General features: G+C 31.0%; 1 protein-coding gene and 2 long non-coding RNA genes across 4 annotated transcripts in view; 2 read left to right on the top strand and 1 right to left on the bottom strand.

The window, feature by feature from the left end:
* The window catches only part of LOC107994951 (furin-like protease 2), a 376,396-nt gene that overhangs the window by 143,610 nt on the left and 210,802 nt on the right, over positions 1-21,984 (top strand). The window lies entirely within an intron of this gene.
* Positions 5,859-9,185, top strand: LOC114577129 (uncharacterized). Its single transcript, XR_003696937.2, has 3 exons — positions 5,859-6,348; positions 6,435-6,575; positions 6,648-9,185. It is a non-coding gene; the product is annotated as an uncharacterized LOC114577129 (long non-coding RNA).
* LOC133666445 (uncharacterized) lies at positions 9,580-10,728 on the bottom strand. Its single transcript, XR_009830620.1, has 2 exons — positions 10,216-10,728; positions 9,580-9,982 (listed from the first exon to the last, which is right to left on the bottom strand). It is a non-coding gene; the product is annotated as an uncharacterized LOC133666445 (long non-coding RNA).

Here is a 21,984-nt window from a genome sequence, read left to right as displayed (position 1 = left end):
ATAACTCCAATTATTATTATATGTAATTTAAATAAATTTTTTTTTTAATTTAATTATACATTTAATTTTTTTTAAATTACACATAATGATATAAAAATAACAATTTTAAATTTTATTTTAAAACAATCATCCAAATAAAAAATGTAATAATAAAATAATAAAAAATGTCATAAATAAAAAAATGTACTCGAAGAAAATTATTTTAAAAATATCGACTTATAAATTTAAATATTTCGCGTTCACTACTATAATTTTTCCGATCAAATTTACAATTTATCGAAAAGAAAAAAATAAAATTACTCGTTCTACTTTATCAACAAGGTAGCATGAACGTGTAACTTGCATAGTACCTAAATCCACGCTAATCGTTAACTAGATTGCGCAATTACCGATCGTGGTAAATGGCGAAATCGTCGACATACTTAAATCGTAAAACACGATAGCGTATGGGAACAAAAGGAAAACGGTATCCATCATTGTCAACCTCGTTCTCGGCACGTTTTTGTGAAACCATGAATAAAATTTCGCACAATCAACTCGCAAAACTGTCTTCGAAAAAATTGTTCGTTACTGTTATTTTCGATGTAGTTTAATTTCTTTCTCATTCTCCATTTATCTTCTTTCCCTTTGCTTTTTTTGTTCGATTGCAGCGTCGTACAGAGTTGTAATTCGTAATAGTTCGAAAAAAAAAACAAAAAACTTTTTTATATAGTAATGAAATCGCTACATTATTTTATTATTATTATTATTCATAAATTAATATTGTAAATGGTTCTGTGATATTTATAATTACAATTGTGTCATTTATCCGTTATTTTGTATTTTCAATAATTAAGTAATTTATATACTTGTGTAGTAGATGATAGCATATGAGTATACAAGATGAAACAAGAGTGTTATATACTAGATAGACATATACTTACATATTATTTACTTAATTCTAAAGAACATTCTAAAGAAATTTCAAAGATTTGGAATAATTAAATTAATCGCTGTATCGTGAAAGAAAATTTAATTTTTCTACATAGACAAAATATTGATTTATTTTCAATTATTAGTTTTGAAAAAATTATTAGTTTTGAAAAAATAAATTTTATTTTATTATGAACTTAAATTTCATAAAATTTATCGAACGAATAAAAACGAAATAAATAAATGAAAATTGTGTTCCAATAGAATGTCGATTTTCATATTCAATTTTTGTCATCAAGCATACTTTCTTTTACATAATAACAATATAATTATATATATATATAAAATTTAAAAGATTAACTCTATCTTTTAAACTTCTTTAAATCATACAATTAAGAAAACGAACATTTCGATTTAATGCAAAAGCATTATCTTTTATTCTAACCAATCATTTTTTCAAATCCTCCTCATCGCGATTTCTATTTTCCCGAATCACATTTTGCATATTAATCGCTTCCCGCAATTGCACCGATACGAAATACAAATCCACGTCCACCGATAAATTTTGATCTCCCTTTTGATATCAAATAAGGCACAACACAACCGGGACGAGATTAATACTTCTCTCTCCCCGCTCCACCCCGCTCCCCCTCCCTCGTCGAACGCAACGCAAGCGGAATTACAGTTACAGGACATAACATTCTAACGTTTAAGAAATTCGTTCATCCAATGGGCGGATAAAAAAAAAGTTGAATTAGCCCGCGCTTGAAATGCAGATGAGCGCGCCCGCTTCGAAAACGGATCCAGGTCATCTTCGTTTTAGGAATTTTAATTCTATGGAGTATTTCGATGGAGGACGATAACGGAGAGATTTTTTTTTTTTGTATTTCGCAAGAAATGTTCCTTCCTCAAAAATTAAAGTAGCCGTATAATTCTCAAATGAAGCCTTTTTTTTTTGAGAGAAATTAGAAAATTTCGAATACTTCGACAATTTGTGCACGATCTTTTTTTTTTCTCTCTCTCTTAAGATTTGGAAAAAGATGAAATAAAGAAAGAGATAGTGACGATAATTCTATTTTCTTTCTGTGAAATATGCTGTTGATAGTGATAATTCTGGTAATTTTTAAACTGCGAACATTATCAATTTATATCCCTCTTCCTCTTCAGAACGATAATATTATCTCTCTCCCCGAGTTTTATTTTTAAAATAAAGAAACTTCAAAATTATTGGAATTATTAAAAAATATATATACAAAATACCGAATAAAGAAGAAAGTAATATTAATATGAAAAACAAGAATGTCGAATTGTTTAAAAATCACAATTTAGAAAAATAAATAGACCGCCCTTTTCTGAAAATGTCTGCACAGACGAACGTTATGTAAGTTAAAATCATCAGTAAAAAAAAGAAAAAAGAAACAAAGTGCGTAGAAAGGGGGAGAAAAAGGGATTATCGCAGAGGAAAAAATTCGAAATTTTCTCTGAACGTTTCTCGCATTTACATGTCACAGTTCATTACGGAACAAGCACCGGTCCTCTTCTCAAAATGATAACCGCTCGTCTCCCTTTATCGAAACACCGAGCAAAGAAAATTACGGGTCGCACCCTTCCTCTAATTGGCACGTTGCAATCAGTAATGAGGCGGACTAATGCATTGTTCGTTGTGGCCGAGTGCACGGCGAACGAATGCACGACACGATCCTTCTTTCGTGCTTTTAAAAATTTAAAATCCATTTTCCCTTGGACGATGTGTTTCTTTTAAAAGAAAAAAAAAAAAAGAAATTTTGTCGAGTAAATTGTGACCGTTTCTCACGAAGCAATGGTCGAATGCGATATATCGATCGCGCATGATGAAATTTATTCAGAATTTAACTCGAGCCGATATACTCGAGTTAAATATTCAAAAGAGAAATTTTGCATTTACGATTAATCGAATTGACGTGGCGTCGATTTTTCGATCGATTCTATTCCAGGAGAAAATCGGGCCAGGAGAACCCGTGAAAATTTAAAGTTGAGAGAATTGCGGGTTTATAAGAGGGGTTTCCAGATCCTGCCTTCTGGAGAGGTTCGAATAGTTTCGAAGTTCAAGAGTGCGATAATTCAGAAAGTTTGGCCGCTGGAATTTAAAACGCATCCAGCCTTAAAAGCTGATCTATCGCCTATGCGTTAACTTCAGATTTTTCCTTAAAACGCTTGCCTCCTCCCTCCCCCAGTGAGTACGAGTTTCTTTCTTCCAAAGGTAGTTTCCAAGCGTCAATTTTTCAATAAATTTATATTTCGTTTAACGAAAAAGATTCGATAAAAAAGATTACTGTTTTTCATTTACTAGTTATTAGATCTAGTAAATATCTAGAATCATTTTTTTATAACATAAAAACATAAACATAAAAGAAAAAATAAAATTAATGATCGTGTTATTTTATATTTTACACGTCATATATTTATATTATTCATTAAGTTTTGAATATCTCAAATTTTTTCACCCTCTAAATTTATTCAAAATTATTCAATATCCGAGAAACAATTTTTCGAGAGCAAAGACAAGACGATAAATATTTCAAAAATTTTTTATGAAGTATTCATCGAGCCATATGGCGGTTGGAATAATATACCTCTATATCTACATATTAGAACGCGATGCAGTTTCACGCAGTAGTGGAAACGTAGAGCTAAAGAAGATTAAATGGAATTTTACTAATAACTAAAGAAGGTAGTGTCGGTAAAGAAGGAAACGCGTAAAGGGAAGATAAATCGGTATGGTTTTCGCTTTTCTCAAACTAGTCTCTTTTCCTCGAAACACGCTCCGCGAAGAGGAGACGAAAGTAAACGCTAATTATCGAATCGTGGAGGAGAGAAGTGGAAAATTTTTATCACTTATTTTCGCGATTTTCTCTTCTGGCTCGTTACTTTGCGAGTTGGAAAATTCAGAAAATGTCCATTTCCCGCAAAAGCTTTTATGTACCTTCCATTTAACGTGTAAATATTCCTTTGTCACGGTAGGGGAGAGTATTTTACGAAATCGGTATTTCATCGACCATTTTAGACATTTTTTGAATAATTACGAAAAAGTTGACTGTGCCTTTTCACTTTTTTCTTTTTTTTTTTTTGATGGCGCTCTTTCGTTCTTGAAATATTTATTTTTAAACGCGACGATGTACCATGTATGTAATTTCCACTCTTAATTTTTACGGCTAATCATTCATTTACAATGAAAGATATTTCTCTTCTTTTTTTACAAAAAAATATAACAATTCGAACGTTCGAAAAAGTAAAGCATATTGTTATCACTTCACATCTAATATAGCGGATCGAGGAAGTTTAAGATTAAATTTTTAAAATCACCCAAATAAAAAGAGAAGATACTCGTTAAAACTGAAGATAATCCGCTATTCCCTAAATTCTCACACGATTTTGTATCATTTATCGCGTGCTCACGTATGCTCCATTCAATGTAAAAGGAAAATTAACGTCTATTCCCGTGAATTCTCTGCATCCAGGCAAATTGGCCCCTATTTAAGCCGTGCAAAGCCGGTTGAATTATCAGCTGTTAGTCTAACAGACACGTTTTCACCGTTCTGCTAATTCACTTGTCGCTCGTTGGTTACTGGAACCTTAGAAATTTGAGGGCGTGAAGGGTGACGAAAGGTTTGGTCGAAACGAAAGAGCGGTAAGAGATTTGGGGAGGAAAAGGGAGTCTGAATAACGGCTAGGGTTCGAATTAGGCTTGTTAGTTGAAACGAGACTATCGAGCGGACAAAAATTGGCCGTGCTTGCCAATATCTCGTGAGTTAAGTAACGAGATATAAGACGAAAATTATTATGATAAATAATAAAAATCTAAGAATAAAAATGTATATAACTCGAAAAATTCAAAATTTCGTTCTATTTTTATACGTAAGAAAAAAAAAGAGATATCGAATAACAAATTAACCCACCATCGACCCTCGTCTCTTCCTTCTTTTTCTATCCCTATATATTCCAAATTATACTTCTCCTCTTGCTTTATCCCACCGTGAAAAATGAAAATAATCCCGCCACTACGTTCGAGTTTGGCTTTAATAAAATGATAATGAGTTGTATAAGGTCTCCTCCATTGTTGTAATTCATCCCTCGTGAGCGTAATGTTCCAATCCTTTTGTTTCCTCTGTTTCTCTCCTCCTCCTCTTCCTCTTCCTCCTTTATCGTTTTAATCGGCGAAACAGTCGTCGATTAGAGGATGAGACAAACACGTTGAACACGACCTTAAAGCTGGTTGGAAATTCGACAATTTACCGGCTCGATTAGAAGGGTTAGGCCAAAACCCTTTGCAGCTCTCCTCATTATCCTTTTCTACGGATCGAGCAAACACGCTCGAATCTGGACACGACTTCTGTGTGAATTCTCGAAACGTGTTGCGCATTACTCTGTTTAATGGAAAGGAAATTCTGGAATGAAGGCCATACGTTTAGATTTTGGGATAAAATACGACGCGAATACTGGATGATTTTTTGGATTTTAAACATTTTCTAAATTTTTATTTGTTATTTGTTGTGAAAAATAATCGTGCAATCTCGATATATACGTATTTTTTTGTTTCTGTAAATTATTCAAAATGAAATTTCCTTTTTTTGAAACGTTCAACGTTTTATTAATAATATCTCAATTTCAATAAAAAGAAATATTTACAAGTGATATTATATACGAAGATTTATTTCCTTTTTTTTCCAGGTACGTTACGCGAATTTCTCATTGGTCGCGATTGCAGTGGATACGTGACATAAGTTTCCTACGTTCAAAATATTTACGTGATATTGAATAATACGTGGAATCATACGTAAAACTATATTTATATTTTTCGCTTATCTCTGCACACATGTCGGGAAAGATTAATAGCAGATATAATACAAAAGTTTACGAGAAAACTCGTAACGTTTTTAATTTCCAATTTCTGCAAGCATAAATTCAATTTTGTTATAAAGATTAAAAAAAAAAAATATGGATTTAAGAATAACACTAGATTTAGATTGATGCGTATCATAAATTTAGATTGTACCTAGCTTAAAAATATTTTCCATTTCCGTGTCGAACGTATCGTTATGAAAACCTTGATTATTTCTAGTTTTTTTTTTTTTTTAAAATATCGTTTTATTCGATGCACGAATCCAGCATAAAATTGGAAGTATTCCCAGGTGGCGCTAGGGACAATTTGCGTTAGACAAGCTTGGTTGACGCGATTGGCTTAAAAGAGGAAGAGAGAATAGCTTTATAAATCGTTTTCGATTCTATATACATCTCAGCGTTTTCCAATCTCTTTCGCGATTTAAATATTCTTTTTGGAATATTTAAATAACTTGTGATTCCATACTCGTAGATAAGTAAAATTAAAAAATTAATATCATAGCGATATAAAGTTTGCAGAGTATAACTTAACCTAACCTAGCTGCTCGATGACTGTTGGTATTGTCAATTGTGAAATAGAAGTGAAAGTTATTTGCTGATATTCTTTATCGAATAATGTTAATATTATTCTTTTATTGTTATAGGTTGTCGAAAAATCTGAAAAAATTTTGGAATACTTGCAAAGTCTTCATTTTATTATATACGAAAAATTTTGAAAGATTTATCACCACAAAGGAAAATTATTTGGAAGAAATTTAGAAATTTTTAGACATAAACAATTTAAGGTACCGAAATTATTATTACGTTAAAGTTATTTTAAAGTTATTTCGTTCTCGTTATCTGCCATTAATCCGCAGATTGGGAATCACTGTGGCACACTTTGTACGCGAGCCACGTCAAATCGTCTATTTTAGAATTTGTTGTGTGCCTAGAACACCGTGAGAAATTCAAACATCCATGCATGGCACAATGCTTTGGGAACACCGTTTGATTTTCGACAATCTTGCTTTCGGTCGTGTCGACCGTTTTTTTTTTTTTTTACGAATCAAAAAACGAGGGAATTGGCACGAGGGAAAGAGGAGAGGAAGAGGAAGTTGCGACACGGAGTACATTCGCACGATTTAAAATTGCCACGTGAACAACTGTTTCCGTTTCGAGCAGTTTCTTTGTCGAACATTTTTACTTCTGGGCCTTTTTTTCTTTCTCATATTTGGAATTTTGTTGATTCGATTTCGAAATTGATGGAATTTATTGTTCTAGCACGACGAGGCACGATATTGAATTAATGGAATTAATTCATTTGTGATTTATTTCTTTTGATCAGTGTATCGTTTGAATTTTCCTGAAATAAAAATCCTGTTTTTCGAAGATTTTTAAAAATTTTTTATGAATTTTTTATGATTGAAAAATTTTGCAAGTGGAAAATTGGATAATGGTATATTGCAATCAAATATTTTTATATAAAATATTAAATTGATAAGTGATAAAGAAATGATAAAATATTGGCATATTAATAATTGAGAGTTATTATTAAGTCGTTAAGTTAAAATTTATATGAAATAGTAAAATTTCACAGGTGTACATATTTGTACTTCCCATCATTTATTATATTTGAAACTTCATACATAGAAATGACAAGAGTTCATAGAATAGCTCGTTAAAATGAAATTTAAATGTATGCGCATGCATGAATTTCCAAAATCGATCTTTTCAAGATAGATGGAATTTCATATTCTTAAATTTACTTTTCCAAAAATTATTATCATTTTTTTATTACATTCATATTTCCATATTTACACGAATAATAAATAATAGATCGTAATTATTACATTATAGACAATATAATCTCAGAAAACATAAACATACAATTTGATAATTTATAGTTTCTAATATTTTCTCTTTGTATTATTATACACTAAAAACACGTTTAGAAATTTTCAAAACAAATCTCACTTTTATCGACTCTGTGAAAACTTCAACAACTCTCCACACGATGTATACACTCTACTTTATTCATATCCGTTAACCTCCATGTGTCATATAAACTAGCATTTTTTTCATCCCTACGTACATATATTTCAAAATAATTCAACGCAAAAAAATGTAACGATAAAAATGTAAAAAAATAGAAATTTATCGGAGAACGATTATAGATGGCGTAAAAAAAATATAATAGAGCACCGCCATCTTCGTTGAGAGGTTAAGGAAGAGGTTAGACACGTTGGCTCGTAACAAGGTTTCAAACTGTTTAGATTCCTCGAGTGGATCGTTGTTCCAGCGTGACCTCGAGGTGCAAATCAAGACGAAATTTGGTTTGTGTAGCGAATCGTGTTTAGCCTTTGCTCTTCGGTTCGGTTGGTAACGTCGTTAGTTTGTTCCGCTAAAGTGTCACGTAAAAGGCGATGAGAACGAGGCGGGTTCGATTTGAACCATTTCGTTTGCCGAAGTAAAGGCCACGAGTTTCGGTGATTCGAGGCTGTTCTAGTCCTTTGTACCATTCCACTCACTTATTTACGGTTCACTGATTTTTCTTCCTCACGAGTGCTTCACCGTCGATTGGATATAAGAAATGTACAACATTGATTATAATTATTCGAATTATATAGCAAAAAATGAAATTTTAATATTTATTTATAGTATTCGATTATAAAATATGATAAAAATTGGAAAATTAATATATTTCGTAATAAAGAAGTTAAAAATTGATACTTTGTTATTTTAATTGTTGTTATTATTTAACGATATTATGTATGTAATTATTTGGATAAAAAATTGATTTTTATGAATGATTGTATTTTATCGATTTTGAATATATTACGAGATTATTAAATGAATAATACTATGATAATAGAATATCTTCAATTATTGGAATCGGTGAATTATTTTAAATGCTAGCGATTGAAATTGTAACTATATTACGTTTTATTAAATAAATAATATAAAACGAAGGAACAATCAGTTTATTCAACAAATACTATGGTCTTTTTTAAAAAAGATGTTTCTGCTTTTTATTTAAAATGAGATATAAATAAATAATACATAATTCCTGGAACAAATATGAAATCAGAATATATCATATGAATAAATACGAAAATCAGAAACACGATAATTCTAAAATATATTTAAGGAATAAATTACATCGAAATAATTCATTTGCGGCATTTTATTTCAAATAAATAATAACACACAATAATAAATAACAATATTCATCGTTGTAAATGATTAACTTTTGAAATAATCCGATATGCAAATATTTCATTGAATAATATATATAATTAATATTTTAATCCCAATGAATGGTGACGTGAGGAAGTGAAATAATATATTACTTTTCTAAATTGTTACAAATTTTATGTAAATATCGTATATCGCTTAATAATAAAATAGTGCATTCCAAATGAGACATACGTATCTTTATAATCTTTTCAACATATTTCCTCACGAATGAATCACTTCATTTATTTCATTCATTTAAAAGTATTCAAAATTAGTATTCATACTCGGCAACTTCAACTTTGAAAAATTCAGGCATAATCAACTAATTGCAATTTTCTCAACTTTCTATATATTTCACTTTTCAAGATATGTCACAGAGTATATTTTTTTATTTATACTTTTCTTTTAAAAATCAATATTTCCAAAATTTACATTTGTCTTTCTTTTTTTTTTTTTTAGTAGTTTATTAGTTCTTTATCAATTTTACTTGATATAAATTTATTTAATTTTGTTGGCAAAATATTTAACAATGTCTACAATTCTAATTGTTGGAAATCAATAAATAATACATAATAGTTTGTTGAAATATATATATATATATATATGAACCTTAGATATCAAAGTGATGCAATACAAGTTAAGAGAAAAAAAAATTATAAAATGAAGAAAATTTAGATAGTTCAAGTACAATTTATCGCACAGAATAAAAATTTCCATATAGCAATATTTCCATCTAACAGAAAAGATAAAAGGAATTTTGCGTTTTGCCTATGGACAGTTTAACAAGAATCCAAACGAATTGCGTTTTTGCGTCTGGTAGTCAAGGTAACGGATTCTCGAAACGCGTGATGATCCTCTCGTCGAGTTTGCCCAACTTTCTCGCAGCTTGGAACACGGAAAATACGGTGCACACGGACGAAGTGGGTCAAAAACAATTTCTCAGCCCAAGACTGTGCTTATTTTCACTCCAAAAAAGCTAAAAAAAAAAAAAAAAAATTAAAAAAAGGAAGAAAATAATGAAATTGCATCGACCTAATTTCCATACCAGTTCTTTCGAATAAAAGTCTAAAAATTTTTTGACTTGGAAGAGAGAGAGAGAGAGAGGGAGAGAAAAAAGAATATAAACAACAAAAAACAATTATTCAAAGGGAAAAAAATAGTATAATAAAGTAAAATTATCAAAAAAGATAGAAGAAAAATGTTACGTACAATATTAGGAGGTTAGGTTGAAACAGCGATACCGGATCAAAATTATCCAAGTTTCCACGTGCAACTGGCAGAGAAATGCTTCGATTCTGTTCTTGGTAATTGCATCCATTCCTGTGGCTCACGAACGGTTAACGAACGCAACGGGTCGACTACGGGTGCAACGAGATTATTTTACGGTCGGCCATTTCCATCCGATCCATTTGCACGCTAATGAACGCATTTTGCGTAAGGCTGTTTTAACGCTTATTCGTCGTTTCCTCTCGCCACAATTCGTGTCTACGCACCTATAATCGAGCTTCTCCTCGCAATACATCTTCTTAACCTCTTTGCTGACTAATCTCGCAATCGTTTATAACATAGAGGGCGTTGAGCAGGTCTATACGTATTTGCTTAAGTCACGGAAAATGGCGTGTCGTGTGTGGATTAATGAGTATGTCGATATTGATTAGTTTAGTTAGTTTGGTTAGTTTGGTCAGTTTGATCGAAATAAAGTAAAAATTGAGAAAATTTTGGGTGAATGATAGTGAAAGAAATGAAATTTTGATATAATCGTTTGTAATAGAATTTGTGATGATTTGTTCAAGTGGCAAGTGTCAAGAAAATAAAAATGATACGTGATTTGTTCATATTTGGAAATTTTTATAGTTTTAAAGAAAGAAATATTCCATCTCCTTTTCATGCTCAGTTATTGATGTTTGATTTTTCAGTACGTATTTATTTTTTATTTATAACATTTTTTATTAAAATTATTATTCACAGACTAATAATAATAATAATAATTCACTTTGCATAATTGAAAAATATCATTTGAATCAATGATGAATTAATTTTTTCTTTTATAAAATGGCAAATTGAATTTTTATATAAAACATTTTTCATTAAAGATTCCAATTTCTTAATTAAATAAATAACATTTTCTTAATTATTTAATTATAAGCAATCATACAATATTTTTTCAATACTTTTTATTTTAAAAAATTATTGAAAATAATTATTGAAAATCCATTCTGCAATGACACATACCTATTATTAGTATATATTAGGTTATATAAGAGTTATAGGTTATGTTATAGGTTATATTATTAATCCAAAAATTATTCGTATCATTTTTTTATGAAGAAACAATCATTTTTCTTTATTTCATTAGTAAAAACATTGTATCATCGATATGCATTTTTTGTGATTTTTATATTTAAATATTTTTAGATTTCGCGTTTTTCAATAACGATCTTTGTTTAGGGCGATAATAACATCGAACCACACCAATGTATGATTACGATAAATGTTCTCTTGAAGTGAATTTATGATCGAGGTTGTTTGTTCGTTGGTTGGTTATTTATGGGAATCGTGGTTCTATAAGTTTCGAAGAAATTTTTATTCTCTTTTGTACAGAGAATAAAAATTGTTGCGCTGATGAATGGACATGGAAATTTTCGATACATGAAATGATGTTCTTCTGTATCTTATATCGATTTTGATATTGGATATTTTTATAAATTTTGAATTATATTATTTATTATTCGTCACATATAAATTTCTTTCAATTTCTCATTTGGAAAAGATATAATGAAATAAATTCTGTGTGAATATAGTATATCTATTGTTGTTTGAAATATTTGATAAAGATTCGGTACGATCGAAAAGAATCATAATTCGAATATTTTTTAATCGAAATTTTCAAAATTGGTTGTTTTATATTTTTTTAATGATGATGAAAGAACGGAAAAAAGAAACTCAAAACAGTTATGAGGAAGAAAATTTTACTGAAATAAATAAGAATAATATTTTCAACAAATTTCAAAACAATCAGCAGATATATAAATAGACACGTTGCATAACCTAACCTAATTTAACTTAATTTGTCTCTGAATTAATTCAAGTTAGAATAGTTTGATTTAATTCAAGAAAGCTTAGATTAAATGATTTAAAATCAAGTTTTCTGTAGAATATTATATATTTTTTAATGAAATATCAAAAAATTTTGAATAGAAAAAGATATTGCCTTTCATCAATCTTTCGCTCCGTTTTTTCCAAATTTACTTCATGTATCACTTTAAAATTTAATATAAAATTTAATACAAATCTTCTCCATCTATATTAAATAATGCTCTTCGTGTTATATTAAATACAAAAAAATTATAATATAAAAATTATAATATATACTTTACATATATTTTTCTCTATTTAACACCACAAAATATTCTCCAAAGCGAAAAATCTCGCGTAAAAATCTTTTCATGAAACGCATACTTGAAAAGTTATTCAACGTGTGCAAATTCTCCAGTTTTCTTTCATTTGTTTTTCCACACTCCAGAGCCAGTTATTTCCATCGATTAAAATTCTAATAAACTTGCTTGCGCAACATTCAACGAATTAAATATTTAAATCGATAACCGCAAATTCTCAACATTTAAATATTTTAATATCCGGTGGCGTCGGATAAATTTTAATCCACATGATTTTCGTTCAGGATTCGTACTTTTGCCGGTCACGAAAGAATATCATTTTCGACAGAGATTGACGAATCGAAAACCCTTTGCTTTGACACCGATTATACGTTCGATATCGATGAATTTTCCATATTAATTACAAACATTAAATTTCATTACGACCACCGAAATCCGTCTACTCGCCAAATGACAACGGTTGAAATTTAATGACGCCCGATCCTCGATCGATGAATACGCTTGTCATCCTCCGTTGGGATTATTTCAGAGAGAATTATCGACGATGAAAGGTTAGAATTACTTGGCCGCGATTAAACGAGCGCGTTCATTTTTGTGACAGAAATTTTAAACGTTTGACGAACCTTACTTGTTAACACGAGTCGATGAAGTAATATTTTTCTCGGTTGATGGAATTGAAATTCACATCGAATTTATTAGATTTTCGGATCTTTTTCGGATATTATAAAATTTTTATCACGTTATCACGTATATCATACATTCAAAACATTTTGAAGAATTTTAAGATATATATCGTTTTATACGTTGTATCTTGTATCGATTTAGTACATCATTGTTGTATTGATTTATTATTTACATCATTATGATTCTCAGCTTGCCGTATATACAAAAGAATAAGGAAGCAATATTGTAATCCATTTTGAAAACGATAATACTGATGTATTGAACATGAAATATAAACGAGTTGTGCAATTTTTACAATTTCCTAACCTAAATATTTAATTTTGTAAATTCACAACGAGTATGCAGTACTTAAAAATTTTTTTCTTCCTTCTCTTTTATCGTGATAGAATTAAAATGATCTTAAAAGTTTCGATCGAGACATTTTTAAATCGATAAAAAGAATGTGTCTCGATTATAAAACAAAATATTAATTTATCAATTTACCATTCTTAAACGAAATTTCGCATGCACCGATCTAATACCTATTTCGATCAGATTTTTTTCGATTTGATTTACGATTTCGACCCTGGATACCTGACGAAATGACGTTGAATTTATACGTCCAGATTAACATCCGAGATTTATGAACAGGAAACGATCGAAAGGAACGGAACGGATGATTCGATTAATCGCGATAATTCGACGAGTTTGTTAATTCAAGAAGATCAAGTCGCCTCAGAAGAAGTAAGTGAGGGAAGGAAAGAGGGAGAGAAGAGAGAAAGAATAAAGTAGGGGGAAAGATGTAAGCACTTCTCCGCTCGTTTTCGAGACGAAAAGAAGTAAGTGGAAGAATTCAGAAGTGGACTGAAATCGTCCCCTTAAAGAGTTCTTTGGCTTCAAAGATGCTCGACGAAAATAGTTTTGCCGGATGAGCGAATGGAGACAGAGCCAAATACAAAAGATTCATCCGGCACGAGTTCCGGTAATCTTTTGAAATTAACGCGCCATCTTCACGATTCCATCTAGTGAAGGATTTTTTTTTTTTTTTTTGAACGAGCCTCTCTCTCGAGATTGAAAAATGGAAACTTTTTTGAAAATTTAAAAAATTTTGAATTCTTTCTTTATCATTGAATCTCGAAACTCGGAGAATCTCAAAACTTTTTTGCTGTATTTATAATTCGAAATTTTTGAAACTTGGAAATTAAATTTTTTTTTTTGCGAATTTGATCAAAACTTGTTTGTTAATTTTCATTCTCAATGAAATAGATGAAAAGAGAGAAAAATAAAATTTCAAATTTCGAGATCTCGAAAAATTTTTCAAAATTTTCTAAGAAAAGGAGGTTTATCTAGGAAAATGAATATAATAATTGTTATTATTTAATTTTGTAATAGCCGGAGTTTTCCATGAATTTATGAAAAAATTTGTCGATATAATTTGAAATATTTATTTTTCCATTAAAATGTATATAAGAATTTAACGAATAATTGTTATTATTATTCGTTAATAATTATTAAGTAACTCGAAGAATATTTTTATTCGTTCTATTTCGTTGCAGATTTCCTCTATTCCAATAATAATAATCGATAATATTGGAAATAACCGAAAGAACAGGTTTATTCGACGAATATTTTTTTTTTTTCGTTCAAGGATACGAAAGGATCCACTTGGAAAACTTTTTAAACTTCTTTATGTTCAAAGTTTCGCTTCGAAAATTATTTGCATGCTCTTCATATGAACAAAATTTTTCTACTTATTCTACCGTGATTTTCAAAAGAAATTTTCCTTCGACTACTCTCTGTTTTATTCATTGTAAAAGCGAAAAATATCTTCCGTTGATCAAATTTATAATAATCTATAATCATATAATATAATTTTTAAACAATTTTATCGATTAACATATCGATTTTCAAAGTCATAATTTTATCAATTCAATAATTTATTGATGAAGCAAAAAAAAAAAAAAATTAATTGCATATTGAATTACGAAAAGCTAGGGAATATGTGGCATAAAATATTCAGTCGAAATTGGAAAATGATTCGGTCTATTAATTTCTCACCTCATTTTGGCGAGCATCGATCGAAGGTTAATGTGATTCATGAATTTTGGAATTGAAAAGAGAGAGGATGAAATTAAAAATAGGAAAAACGAATGGAAAATATTCATGAAATCGCATTGAATATATCGTATACATTTGCATAATCCATGACTGAAGTCGATTTGTTAATTAGAATTCGACGAACACGATATACATCAATTCGAAATATTATATCAACTTTCGATTTAATTGTTTACACTTTTTCAACCGCGTTCATGATAAAAACTCAGGTTACGTAAAACCTAATTATTTATCGAGAAATTAATGATCATGAGACATGAATGCGGAAAGATATTAACATAACAATAACAACGAAATGAAGACATAAATTAAAAATTCGTTTTAAAACTGCAATCATATTTTTCATTTCTTTTTTTTTCCCTTTTTTTCGCATTGTAAAAATTGACTAGTGAAAACCATTAATATTTAAATTAATAATCTTTATTAAAGAATAAATATATTATTATTCGAGACTCGTTTCGAAATCATCACTAGCATTGTATTAACAACAAATATGCATTTCTTTCTATCTGCAGCTAATAAATACCAAAATCACGTAACGTTATATTATTCATCTTAAAAATCACATTTTAAAAGTTTCATTTATTTTTAACAATTCTCATATATTATCTCTTTTAGCCAAATTTACTCTATTCACATTTTAAAAAACATTTAATAAATTTCATGTTTTCTTTACTAATTTATTTTTAACAAATTAACACTGAAAATAACTTTAAATTCGTATCACATTCCTTAAACTATATTAGTTTTAATAAATATTATTACTTCTTCTTTTCTTCCATTATCAAAATATCTCTGCTCTCGATAAATATTCTACATCACTTCCTTTGTCCAATAACCTTTTCTCTGTACAAAGAGTATCGCACGGTTGATCTGAAAATTTATCGTAACCACGCATGCGCATCACTCGCATAGCGGGACGAATCTTGGGCGATAATTTCATCGTTCTAGGTTATTCTCGTTCGATCCAAATCCTCGATACCAATTTCGAATTTGTACGACGCTCAATTGGGTCGTCGCATTGGCGCGCACATTTAAAATTCACGTTATTAACAGGGCAAACAGACGTCATTAATTCACGATTGTCGTAGAATCCTTCGTTCCACCGCGAAAGTTACACGGATCCCGACACGAATCGTCTCTCTCTCTCTCTCTCTTTCTCTTTCTCTCCGCTTGTGCTATATTAATCGGCCATCCTTTTCCACGCGATTCCGGCCTATTTGTCGGGAACAATGGACCGGAGCAGAGAAAATATGGGGTGTAGATTCGATCCAACACTCGGTTTGACGTGCTTGGAAATTTTTTAAGAGAATGCTAATTAGTTCCGTGTTCCATGATCTCTGGTAATAGAACCGGCGTAATTGAATAGGTTTGGGTAATTAATTTTGGTAATTACGAATGGTGAAGAGACAGGCAGCAAGAAATTAAAATAGATCGTAAACGTTTTTACTTTGTACTGAAAATTCAAGAATTATTTTTCATTATATTAGATAAAGGATATTAAATAAAAAAATACTTTCAAGGATAAGTTTTATCGTGATTATATATATATGATTTTTATTCATGTAAAACAATGTAGAAATTTTTTATTTAATATTATTATAAATAAAAGATAAAAAAATTTTAATTGAATATTGTAATTAATAGAATTACTTTTACATTGCTCTATTTAATCCAATATTTACTGTACTTTATAAGTCATTTTCAATTTTATTTACACATACAAACCTCTCAACCAACTGTATCCGATTAATATAAATGTCGATTAGATATCAAGAACTTAAAACTTGAAATTTCCAAACCTCAATTTTCTTTTTTTTTTTCAAATATATCTACTAAAAGATTTATTTTAAACTTAGATACACAACAATGGAAAATTCTCGCATTGGAGTAGCGTGGAAAGAAGCCAAGACGTTTCCATGTGGAGATAAACGATAGATCCTATCCAAACTCCATCGATTTCGCGATATCTATTCAATTTAAATCGAGAACTCGCGATATAACGATCGAACTCGAACTTTCCTCGAACCCTTCCCCTCCTCCTTCGTTGTAGGATGGTGGTGCTTCCTCTATCCCTCTATCTTCCCCCGTCATTTGTTCTAATCCGTTAGTTACGGATCTTTGGAAACTACCAACCAACGTCCAACGTCAAACCTTCGATTCCCTGGGAACGTGGATGAGGAGATGTTGCTGACGCCAAGTGTTGGATCGAGCTATGCGATTTCTAAACTCCTCCCCGATGTGTGTCGTTTTCGAAAATCGAATCGGACGGCAGATATTCAGCCGCATTTATTTTAATCGTCGAAGTTATTTTTAATCCGCCTTCGAGATGGCGCTGCGATCGAATCTCGCTTTCGAATTTTTTCTAAAACGACCGGATCGATCAATCAAAATTTTTATTGTTTTATATTTTGTCGATAATTCTTTTTTATTTATCGATTTATTATCGTAATAAAAATCGTGCTATTATTTCACGCACCGCCTAATCACCCTAATAATAATATCGATTAACAAAGTTCCGCCCGCGTGGAACCGATTGAACCGAATAAACCACTTCGCGTTTATTAATAAACTTCCGACCATCGAGAAGGCTAATATAATAAATCGGTCGTTTATGCTCGTTTCGATGGATCCTCGAATCGAGTGAATGCGAGGAAGGAGGGGAGAGAAATAGAGAAGTGGATCACCAAGAGATGGAAAGTTTAATCTAAATTCATTCGATCGTCTCGAGCCTGAATTTCTTTCGCCCAGTTTTTTCTTCTTCCACGGGGACTTCTTTTAAACGGGGGAGAATGGAGGGGGAAGGGAAAGGAAGGAAACAATCGCGATTTCTAAAATCGGTCGATTGTTGTTCCTTCGACGGGGCTGTGTGAGAACGTGGAAACGGAAATCGTGATGGCATCGATATCGTTCTGTCGCAATTTTCGTGATGATTTATTAATGAATTCTCGGGACGGGACTTCTGTGTGCGGTTTTCAAATTTTTTTTTTCTCTTGAATAGGATTTGTTTGGAAATTAAATGAATATTCTACGACTCTTTGGGGGATAATTTGTTTAATTTTAACAGTCTGAACAGTGAAACTTTCGCATCGAGGGGAAAATATGGTGATTTCATTGCTTTTTATCGAAATTGAATTCGAATCTCTTAATAATTAAATACATTTACATCTTCTGTTTAATCAAATTAAAGATACGTGAATATTCTTGTAAGGCTTGAAAATCATTTTGTATTAAGAAATTTTTATAAATTTTTTTCAACGCTTATAATCTCAAAAATCGATCAATCAGAATTTTCCAAAATTTCTTAAGAACTTAAGAACAAGATTCGAAATGGTTCAATATAAACTTTATAAATTTTCAGTTCATTAATTTCAATACATATCTCTGATTCGTGATTTTGCTCGAAAATTAAATTTAATAAAAAAAAAAAATTTAGAAAGAATAAAAACTTTCTACATTTACATTTGATCAGAAAACACGATAATTTCCTTCCTTAATTTTTCCTTAATAAACGTCGACATGATTTTATAAACGAGGAAGCAATATCACGTGTAAAAATAAATAAAATTTAATTTTTAATAAGACGGATCGTAATTCAAATAGAAGTCGAACGATCATTTTATCCGAGAAAAATTAGAACGTCGAAGCGTCTATGAGCTTGCGATTTGTCGATACGAATGAATAAAATTATTAGTGGATGGATTATTATTGCGCGGAATGCAAACGAATTAAATCGAACAAGAATAGTCAAAAATTCCAGTCGCGTGCTTATGCTCATTTGCCCACACAGGGAAATATATTTTGTCGCGTTTGTTATTTGCTTTAATTTCAACGCCGTCGATACCATGTATCAACTAATTGCACATTCAAATTAAATTGTTGATACAAACAAGAGATGTATATACAGGATGGATATCAGCTGATTGATTCGGTTATTAATGAACCGATCGAAAATATTTCTCTCCATCCCGTAAATGATACGATTCGAACGTGTTCCATTCTATTGTTGAATAAAAATAGGAGAAGAAGAAAAAATATTTAGAATGGAATATTTTGGAAAGAGTGTGTTTATCCATATGAAACGTTTTGAAATAATTTTTTTCTTTCGCTCTCTAAAAAGTCCAATTTTGTTAATAATTTAATCAAATTCACTAACAAAAAATTTTTTTTACGAATCAAAATTACATGTACGAATTTCCTCGATATTTTTAAAAAATCCTCCTCTTCCATCTCACCGATTCATTATTCTTTGAATCGATCGAAAATGATAAATTGAATCCCGATTCAAATTCGCCATTGAAATTCGCCGCCGATTTTAAACTCGTCCCCCCTCCACACCGGTTCCGGTTGAAAATTAACAACGACTTACACGAGATATTTCTCTCTCTCTCTTTCTCTTTCGCGCGCGCGCCCCTCCTCTTTGCCTCCATTTTGAATTCGAACACGAATTCGAAACTATTAGGCAAGTGCATAAATTCTGCACGCCCCTCCCTCCCCACTCCTCCTTCCTTTACCTGACGTCGCGCTCGAATCGTCGCCCTATCTGCATTTTGTCCATATAATTGGGAGATTTCTGTTTGTTCGAACGTACCGCGAGGATAGATATATGAATATACGGGGGATTTCGGGGGAATTTCGTTTTAAAATTTGGCTCGTTCAAATCGAAAGGAAAACAATTTTAAAACCGCGTTGCGCACGGTTTATTTTTACACCGAATTATTATATCTCGTGTTTTTCCTTGTTTCATCTTGTTTACCCGCACAATTTTGTAAATACCGTGCAAAATACAACATCCATTTTTATTTATTGACTGTAAGAATATTTTTTCTTTTTTTTTTTTTTTCAAAAAGGAACTTCGAATTAATCAATGATTTTGGGGGTAATTAGATTATTAACGAAAAAGCAATGTCTTAATCGTGGAAAGTTGGAGAAGGATTATAGATTAAAATAAGAATTCAATATATAATGTATCCTTTCGCTACAAGTTTTATATACACGAAGCTATCTGTATAATAACATTACTGTGAGTCTCGATGATGACTTGGAGAATCGCGGTTTGTATACGTACAATAAGCTATTCCATCATCTCATTCAAATTCTCATATCCATTTTCATATATAACATATTTCCAAGTCTTATTTAATATAAACTCTATTAGTATCCACTACAAATATATTCAAGAAAATTATAGATTAAAAGAAATTGTCATCATATATATATATATATATATATATATATATATCTTTCTTCTGTTTCACACAAAAGTCTTGCACACGAAACGACACGTGTAATATCGATTTACTCGGAGTTTATAAAACACATGAATGGCAGTGGATCGAGCTATACCATAAATCGTGCAACTAGACGATCCTAGTATGTGTCTCGCGCACGACAATACGCGCATTCATCGGTTGAAAGGGAACGCTGTTTCGCAGCCGCATAAATTTCTTTTTTAACATGTGGGAATCGATGTGTAGAACTCGTGGCAGATCCGAGGCGGTTTCTTAGTCTTTCCTATGCTTTTCTTTGTTCGCCTAGACTTTTTCACCATCTTTTGTTTCCACTAGAGAGAAGAGAAGTCGAGGGAAATTTATGTGTTTATTTGCACGCATGCGCATTATAATATAACGTATAACCTAACATCTTACGTGATATTGAATTTCTGCGATTAATTATTGGAGGAGTGTCTATCGTAAGGATATCAGTTACATGATGAATTTGGATCTGAAACGATTCAATTGAGATTAACTTAAGCGAGAGTGCTTGAATAGGTAATTTGAAATTTCAATATTCATACTTTATGCTTTCCTTTTCAGACAATTTTAATGAAATAATCCATAAAAGGAAATCAGACCGATCTTCCTTAAAAATTCACAAATTATTGCGTATTAATATCCATAAACAATATGATTCATTCAAGTAGCCAATAAAAATTATTATCTGTTCAAATCTTCGAAAAAATGTTGAAAATTGCGATCGGTAAAAAATCTAATTGTTGAAGTAACATAAATTAATTCGATAATTTATTGTTCATTTTTTCAACTTTTTTAATGCCCAACTCTGTTAGTAGTGATCGTCGAGCAGAGGCTGTGGAATCAACCCTATCAAGATCTGTGTCACGAGTAACATTAACAGTCCCGTGCAATAAATAAAAAGAGATATCGCGAGCAATGGCGCGGGACATTAGACAGGAAGGAAAACTGTCTTGGTCCCAAACGGAAATGTCATAAACCACGCGCGTTCTCCGCTTCTTATCTCTCTCTCTCTCTCTCTCTTACCTTCTCTTTCTCTTTCTCTCTTATTCCCCTGTGCGTGCTTCCGTTTCGTTAACCTTAATGCACCAAGTCTTTACGTCATCGTTTTTCTCAGCTGCGCTTCTTTTCCCCTCTCGCCCCTCGCGGTTCGATTATTCGTAAAGAAACGGACGCCCTCGTTCCGTAACGTCTTCCTCCTTCGGGCGGATGATATCGGTCTTCTTTTGGGGAGAGGGAGGGGGGAGAAAAATAAGATAACTTGTGGTGAGAATACTTTTAATCGCTGATGGAAGGACTCTTTCGATTCGAGGTTATTTGTTATTGTAATGTAAATTAATTTCATTAATTTTTCAAATTGTTGCTCGGTTTTAATTTCCGTCGAGATTAAAGACGTATCGACGGATTTAATTTTTGAAATTTCTGAAGTTTTGACTCATTTTTTTCAATTAAGATAATAATGGTCATCTGATGAAGTGAAAAGTTAAATTAATAAATGCGAGGAAGTCTTTTTGATTTGTCCTCTTTGAAGCGGTGTACAAATTTGAGTT

Source organism: Apis cerana, linkage group LG1 (genome assembly GCF_029169275.1).
Source record: "Apis cerana isolate GH-2021 linkage group LG1, AcerK_1.0, whole genome shotgun sequence".
In the NCBI taxonomy this organism is placed as follows: Eukaryota; Metazoa; Arthropoda; class Insecta; order Hymenoptera; family Apidae; genus Apis; species Apis cerana.
The sequence above is the reverse complement of the archived record's forward strand: the minus strand, read 5'-3'. Positions and strand labels throughout refer to the sequence as shown.